This window comes from Oryctolagus cuniculus, chromosome 12 (genome assembly GCF_964237555.1).
Source record: "Oryctolagus cuniculus chromosome 12, mOryCun1.1, whole genome shotgun sequence".
Classification (NCBI taxonomy): Eukaryota; Metazoa; Chordata; class Mammalia; order Lagomorpha; family Leporidae; genus Oryctolagus; species Oryctolagus cuniculus.
Window position 1 is genome coordinate 27,198,717 of NC_091443.1, and position 8,950 is coordinate 27,207,666.

The following is an 8,950-nucleotide window of genomic DNA, read 5'->3' on the forward strand; positions in this document are numbered from 1 at the left end:
CCTGTGTTGCCTTGATTGTTGAAGATGATGAAAATCAAACGTGATAGTTGGTTATATCATAGACCTACATTCTGAACATCTTCCGAATATTCCTGTAATGTTTCCACTTTGAGATTGGAAGTGAGTGTCCAAGAATTATTTTATGTCTTAATGCCTTTGGAAACTAAATTACACAGAGTACTACTGTGTAATAAAGTTCTTTTAACAAGATAACAAATCTTTAAAAGAACTCTAAGCTAAAATATTTAAAATGTTCTAAATCTAAAATGTGGCAGTACGTAAAGATGAATTTTTAAATAGTTCCTAGTTGGACTTGATTTAAGGCAGAATAAATGTTGAACAATCAGAAATAATGATCAGCAAAAGATACACATCTTTGTGTATAAACCATAATAAGGAATTGTTAGCACTGCTTGCAGTTAGTATTAGGCACTGGGAGAATCACTTAAGCTCTCTGAATATTTGTTTTCTTCCTTGTAAGTTTGGAAGCTTAATCTAATAGCACCAAACATGTCTTTCTGTCTTAAATAAGGAGATACTTGGATTCCTTTTAATATATGTATTTCTGTGGGTAAAGCAGAATATAATGAATTTTCTAATTGAATAATGTATCACGATTTTTGAAGATCATTTCCTATGAAAATAAATTCAATGAGGCCTGAAGTACAGTTTGTCTAGGACTAAGATTAAAAATTCTATATTTTCAAATAAATCTTGTATAGAATTTACAATCATCACTTATCTAGAGCCATCAAGGCCATGCCATTAAGAGGCCTGAACTGAGACTCGTATCAAAGACTTTAATATTGATGTCTTAATGGAATAATCATTTTCCCTGTAGCTCCCTGTTGTCCTTTGTACCCCTCTTAAAATTTGTTGCCTTTTTTTTCTATATCATGCACAATCATAGCCTGCCTACTAGATTGAAGATTTCTTAAGGATGTAAACCAGGCTGTGATTATTTTTGCATTTTGCACAGCTCTTAAAGCTTAGTTTATAGGATTTTATTAAGTATTTTTGAATTAATCTTATTTATATGCCCCCTTCCAAAAAAAAAAAAAAAAAGATTCGGTTGACAACTTTTGGGCATTTGTGAAATTACCGGCTCTGTGAGAGCAAAAGGGATTCAGAATGGCTCTGCCATTTGTATGGGTGGTCAGGAATGGGTGGCTGGGATGACAAGCATCGTCCAGGGCAGCCCTGCAGTCAAGGGTTGTAGTTCAGAGGTCACCCCAACATAGCCTTGTTTTGGCACCTTCATTGTAGGACCACTTTATTTCAAGCATTTAGACATTTCTACACCTCGTCCATTGGGAGGGAGGGTAGACATGGAGTAATGTTGTTTAACAGTTCCTGTCAGAAGATGAATGAAAATGACAAAATATGTCACCCAAAGTAGGCCAATCTAGGGAATTATCCTAAATAGAAATCAGGCTCAGATCGCAAATTAAACTCCAGCGGATCTGATATTCCTTACTTTTGTGGCTTTGCCCAAGACTAGGATGATCATTTGCATGAGCTGTTAAGCTGAAAGAATGGTTAGATGATTAGAATGAAGAATTAACCTGTCTGAGCAATTGCCTCTACTTCTCAGAATGCACCCATGCTGAGTACCAAGCCAAGTGCCTGCAAATTACTGTGACCACAATTGAAAGCACAATTAAATTGCCTAAGTACAAGGGAAACCTTGAACTACTGTATGTTCTCCAAATCATTAAATGGTAGTTATCTTCTTGACTATTTTGACTGAAGAAGAGGTATAAATCAGAGCTACAATTATTGTGATAAAAGGTAACTTAGCAGCTGAACTGGGTGTAAGGAGAGCACAAAGGAATCAAAGGTGCAAATTAAATTTCCATAATGATAAAAAAAGTGCCTGATATCAAACGGTGAGATACCCTATTAGCTGATAAATAACCGCATTGGTATGTACCTTTCTCACATTTTATGATAATTATTTCTTGCCTGAGGACATTTGTTAAGAAAAACATTGGACACTTTACAATAGAAAGGTCATAGTTACACTTTTCTAATTAAATTTTAGGATGAATCAAATGCATGCTTTGATTCCTGCTGTATCTGTAGAATTTTGGTGGTATGATTCCAGTTGGCTTGTGACAATCACAAGAATGTTAAAACAAGTCTAATAAAAAATGGGGTGATAATGGTGTAATTAGTATACTTTGATGTAGTTTTAACGTTCATAAGTGCTGATTTTGGAAACTTTGATAAATATACATACATGAACAGACACATACACACAAAGTACTAAAAGTGGTACTTAGAATGAACAAAAACAGTCATTAAACAACATTTCTAATTATTCTTTTCTGTACCTTTTTGCTATTTCATTTCTATCTATTTTATTCCTTATAAAGGACAGATAATCAATGCTGAGCATGTTTTTCAAAGCAAAGATAAAGATTCAGGGAAAAGGGTTGATGTCTATCCCTTCAATTATTTGTCAAATATTTTAACGAAAGGCCAATTTTATAGCTACTGTGATGTGGCTAAGTCTGGATGTGTGGCTCGCTAATGGAAGCAGACAAGGTAAAGGACTTTAAATTATACTTGCTGTTACAATTGTAATAGCATAATAAAACATTGTTCAAAAGCAAGAATAATTAGTGTTGTTAAAATAGTAGTTAATTTTGCTGAACATGGATGTATTAGAAACTGTTCCGATTGAAATATGCATTAATCTTCATAACAGCTCTAGGAATTCCTACTGTTATCCCTAGTTTTCAGGTGATCAGATAGAGATAGTGTGTATTTATTTAAAAATGCCTACTTATGATTGCATATATTATGTTATGTGTACTCACAAGTGCATCTGTACAATGGAATAATCACATTTTCAAATATTGTGAAATCTGAACTAATCACATAGCAGTATGTTAGACAAGTCTTTCTAAATCAGTAGTGATATAAATCATCTTACTCAGCTGTGTAACAGTCTAATATTATTAGCAGATACTAGAAACCTAATAGTTTTTATCAAGGACAATGTTTTGATAAAATACACCTATTTATACTTGATCAGTTATTAGTGCTATTACTTCAAGTGAAATTCCTACGTTAGATTTAAATTTTGCTATATAATGTGAAAGTGCTGTTTGAAAGCACTGTTGAAATCAGTCCTGTAGATCAATACTCATTTTTCGCTACTCTTACAAGTACTTGGTATTACCAATCAATAATATCTAGTTATTGAAAAATGCTTGAAAAAATGGTATGCTAGCATGCTATTAGTTGAAAGTGTATTTACTTGATTATGAATGAGCTTTTAAAAAATTATGCTTGCTTGTTCTATCTATCTATCTATCTATCTATCTATCTATCGTCTATGTAGCTATCTATTTCAACCAGTCTGAGCACATGATTTTCTACAGGTTATAACTTCCTGATGTTAAATATTTAGATGCTTAAAATGTCCTAGATGGACCAATCACTGAAAACTCAATTAAGCTGGCTCTCATGTTCTATTGATATTTACTACTTTGGTGCATAATAGTAGAATGAGAAAAATCACAAGTTGGCAACCACCAATAATGATTCTTCTAGACAGAATCATTAATGGAGGCAAAAACTAGCAGGTTAAAATGTGATGACATATCACCCTTTAGATACTTAAGAATTCCTAAGGGAAACTTAGTAACTTTGAAATGAAGAACTCTGATGACTCCGTCTTAACCAGATAAGTAAAGTTAACATCACCAGTAAGAGGACAGACACATACCATGTATCTACCGATGTGATGCACTGGAAGCACATGTGTGCTTAGTGACATTCTTTTCCTAAAGACATAAGCCAATCTAAATCTCAACTGAGGGATATTGTAAAACCTAACCGAACTGTAGTCTTATCAAGGCATGTAGAGACTAAGAAATCTTGACAAGATGTAGAGAGACCAATGAGATATAAGAACTAAATGCAGCATTTGATTATGAATTAGATCCTGGACTAGAAAAAAAAAAACTAATTTGCATTGCTAAAGAATACCTAAGAGGAATATTGATGAAATATAAGCACTGTTTCTCCATTATGTTGTTGGTAATTTTCTGATAATGGGATTTGTAACTGTAATTATGTAAAATAATGGCCTTCCTTTTTGGAAATACACACTGAATTGCCAAGAGTCGGTTTCTGGTAGGCATTTGGTGCTGGCATATCTGCATTCCATCTTGGAGTGCCTGGGTTTAAGCCTTCGCTCTGTTTCTGATCAAGCTTCATATTAATGTTTACCTTCAGAGGCAGCAAGTGATAGCTCAAGTAGTTGATATCTTGCCATTCATGTAGGAGACTTCGGTGCAGTTCCAGGCTCTTGGCTTCAGCCTGGCCCAGCTCCAGCTATGGCTCATATTTGGAGAGAGAACTAGTGTGTGAAACTTTTTAATATGGGCTGCCTTTTCCCTGTGGGCTGGGTCATGTGAGCATGATCAAACTGCCATTTTGATCATGTGATAATCCTTGATAAGTGCAAATATAGATCAGAGATCTGTAATCTAATTTATGAAATAACTTAAATAGATTTTGTTTTTTTTAATTTCTGTGAGTTATATATTATTTTATTCTAATCTCATATTAGTAAAAAAAACCTTAAAAGAGCAAAACAGACTTAATATATTGACTTGAGTATACTTAACACTATATGTGATTTTTGTGCATGATAATCAGATAATATCAATTATCTTTTTCTCCCAACAATGACAATATAGCTTTGTTTCATGCCATGAAATTGTTAAGATGAAGTGCTACCGTGAGCTTCTTCTAGAATGTTTAACAGTCAGCATTATATCTGGGGTTTAGGATAATCCTGTCCTGTATTCTATTTCAAATAAAAGAGAGTTTACTGAAGTAAGACCATAGACCATTTTAAGGTGTAGTACTATTAGGTTTTCAAGGATGAATGAGCTTAGGAGTAGAAGTGAAAAAGTTGAAGTTGACTCTTTAAAAAGAATAATGTTCCTCAAAAATGAAGAATAAAAATGTTCAAATTTCTGCTGTTAAGACAATGTGAGACTATAATGAGCCGAAGCCAAAAATGTTCAAGTCCCTACTGCTTAGACAATGTAAGTCTATAATGGGAAGAAGAATGGGCATACAGCTAATGAAAGTGAAAAAAAAAATACAGAGGAAGGCATGTTCTCAAAAAGTAGAGCTAAATTAGAAATTTTAGGAAGACAAAGATGCAGTAAATTATGTAACAAAAACTGCAATTAAATGTAATTTATAGTGACATAAAATGAGCTTTCCATTTAGCAAAGACCAGTTGTAAAAAATACCTCATACAGCTCCAGGTAGTGCTGATGCTTGGTGATGCATTCTAATTGTCTTCCAAGTCCTTTGTTGGGTGCTTTAATTAACCTTTGTAACCCAGTCCTCAGCCTAACCCTCAACCCTAGTGGAGCTGCTACAGAATTATGATCCTGCTCAGCAGTGGGTCACCAAATTGAATGATGGGAACATGCAAATTCCAGGCCTTTTCTCCTTCCAGGGACTGTGGAAAGAAATGAAAGATAAGAAAGCTGGTGATCTTAGAGTGCTGTACATTTTCAGTAGCTTTTAGTTCTCTTTCTGATGGACTTTCCTTTCCTTAGATAAATAATACTTATTATATGTTAATATCTACCAGAAGGTTCAGTCTTAGTAAATTTATCATTATTTTGATAAAGGAAAATGTCTTTAGAAATGAGCAAATGGAATATTAGGCATTTTTAGATGATGTGAAGCAATATTATTATAAGAATGCTTAGTACTTTTTTTTTTAAAGATTTATTTTTTTACTTGAAAGTCAGAGTTACACAGAGAGGAGAGGCAGAGAGAGAGAGAGAGAGGTCTTCCATCCTATAGTTCACTCCCCAACTGGCTATAATGACCAGAGCTGTGCCAATCTGAAGTCAGGAGCCAGGGGCTTCTTCCGGGTCTCCCATGCAGGTGCAGGGGCCCAGGCACTTGGACCATCATCTGCTTTCCCAGGCCACAGCAGAGAGATGGATCGGAAGTTGGGCAGCCCAGTCTTAACCTGGCGCCCATACAGGATGCTGGCACTGCAGGCCAGGGTGTTAACCCACTGCACCACTGCGCCAGCCCCATGAATGCTTAGCACTTCTACAGGAAGCAGTGGAGTCTTGCTCACTTTGCCCCTGCTTCATGGATTATATAGCTCTCGAAGAAGTCATCAGAATTAATGAGTAAGTTGTTATTGTCTGGGTGACATTTAGAGAACCAAGTTGGAAAATATTTGGAATGGCACTTTAAATTTATCTGAGCATAGAATTGCACATATTATAAAAATAGGTAAGGTAACTGGCATATAAATAAACATATTTCCATTTTCCTCCTGCTCATACTTTTGAATACTAAATAGCAATATATGTATATATATGTATACATGCATATATATATATTTCTCATTAGTGTTTTTATGATAGAGGCATTAGAAGCCTTGTGGTCTATATAGTCAATACCTTGTTGTTAAGTATAGGAGAGTCCTTTTTGCCTGATTATAGTGAGGTTACAATGTGGCTAAAATGCACTTCCCAGTTTCCCCTCCATGTGATTAAAATGTATTGGACTGCAAGGCACATTCCTTCAGGCCTGGTCTCTCTGCTGATTCGTGTTTACAATCAGTTGAATACAGAGGGTTAAGAAAAGTGTTTCTGTTGTCATGGGTTCCAAAAATTTTTCAGGGAAGCATAATCCTATAGCCTGTAACTATAATGTTATCATGAGTTAGGAATAAATTATTATATATTGTGTGGGGAGCAACTCGGACTAGACTAAGTTACTGGAATTAAGACTTATTCTATGCATCTGCTCTCCCACAATATGGCGCTGGGAGAGGAGGAAACAGCTTCTACACAGCTGCCTCCAGTTCAACCAATAAACTGTAGGACCTGCTCCTGATTGGAGGAGAGCAGCGCACTCGGCGTGTGGGTAGCAGAGTTGGGATTGGTGGAAGAGGACTATAAAGGAGGAGAGAGACAACATGCACCAGGAACATCTAAGGGGAACATTTAAGAGGAACACCTGAGCAGCCCCCGAGAGAGCCGGCCGGCGGTGTGCCGCACCCCCGCGGAAGTGGGGAAAGTGGCTAGGGGGAACCGCCCTTCCACGGAGGTGGAAGGGACAGTAGCCAACCCGGGAAGAACCAGCAGCAAACCCGGGAAGGGCCGAGCAGACAAAAGAACAGCGCAGGGTCCTGTGTCATTCCTCCACGAAGAGGGGGAGCGACAATATTGTACTCCAAAATGGAGTCTGTCTATTACAGCAGCTAGCATTACCTTAACTTATATAAAAGGTGAATTAATAGTATGAAAACTGAACTTGAATTTTAAAATAAACAAAGGAGGAATGGAAGAATAAGTTTAAAAGTAAAAACTTTCAGAAAAAAATATGAGACAAACAATGGTGTTAAATAAGACATGAACATAAATAGAAGAAATAAAAAAGGTATATTCCAACTGTGAATAGATTTATTATTTCTAATAAAATCTAGATGAAGTTGAAATGAAACCTACCTGTATGCTGTTTACAGGAAATCAACTATAAACTTTTTTGAAGATTTATTTATTTGAAAGGTAGAGTGATAGGGAGAGGTAGAGAGAGAGAGAGAGCAAGAGCGAGAGAGATAGAGGAAGGTCTTCCATCTGCTGGTTTACTGCCTAGATAGTTGTAACATCCAGAGCTAGAAACCCAAGCCAGAAGCCAGAAACTGTATACTCTCCCAATTGTGTGGTGGGGTCTCAGTTACTTGGACCATCTTCTATTGCCTTCCTATGTCTATTAGTAGGTAACTGGATCAGAAGAGGAGCAGCTGGGATTTGAACCTACTCAACTCAAGCTACTAGGGGATTCTCCCACTTTGGGTTGTCTTATAGATAAACTTCACCTAGGAAGGGGGTCAAGGGACAGTCCTGGTTGTTGGGGAGAAGCATTGAGACAGGTATAGCAAGAAATGTTTCCTAAATGAAATCTGAAGAAGTCTAGTTTAGACAAATGGGGAATAAAAACACTACTTAGAAATAATTATCTGCATATCTGAAGTCAACAGAATTCTTTTGTTTTCTGATATTAGGATCTATGTTTTTGGAAGCAAGAGGTACATTTTGAAATAAACCAGAAAACACCTTAATATTAATTATTCTTTTCATATAGTTTGGATATCAGAAAGAACACCTGGGTATTCTGGGATAAGTTTATATTTCTCCAAATCAATTTCTCAGAAAAAAGTTTCACTTTCAAATTCCCACATGATCTTTGTCATAAACACATTGAGATGGCCTGGTTGATTTAAGGCTTCCTTATCAATAGAACTACCCTCACAATCTGAACTGTGTCTACTTTATTTATTAATTCTGGTCCCTTCATATTCAGGCATCATTCAGACTCTTGACAAGTTCCTTGAGTTCACTACTGGGAATTGCGATGGTATTGTCTTTTAAAGGCCGATTCTTCCTGGAAATGGAGAACCAAATGTTCCTACTCACAATCACCAGATTTTTTTTTTATCTTCAGTCGAAGAGATTGTAGTCATTTTTCAGAAGTACTTGAACTCATTCTTGATTGGGGGTAAGAGCAAGTCCCTATTCTTGCAAATGTCCATGTTCTGTGACACAGCAATGATGTACTTCAACCGATGAACCATGATTGTGGCATCACATAACCCTCACCTTGTGAGCCCAAGTATAAAAATTTTGAAGAAAGATTGACAGTCAAGAGGACTTGACTAAGATAAACAGTATTGGAAAATACAAACATAAAGAAAACATAGATGGCAGTATTAATATCTAGGATGAATATAAGATTAGGAATACTAAATAAGAAAAACAGCCATGCATATTACTAAACATGCCTAATTTAAATGACATGTATTAGTAATAAGCACATATGAAATATGCATGGTAATGAAAAAAATCTTTACAAATTTTTTAGAATGTGCAGTGTT

General features: G+C 35.9%; 1 pseudogene; it reads right to left on the reverse strand.

Moving 5' to 3' along the window:
- Window positions 1-8,152: 8,152 nt before the first annotated feature.
- LOC100345358 (dihydrofolate reductase-like) lies at window positions 8,153-8,650 on the reverse strand (annotated as a pseudogene).
- Window positions 8,651-8,950: the final 300 nt, after the last annotated feature.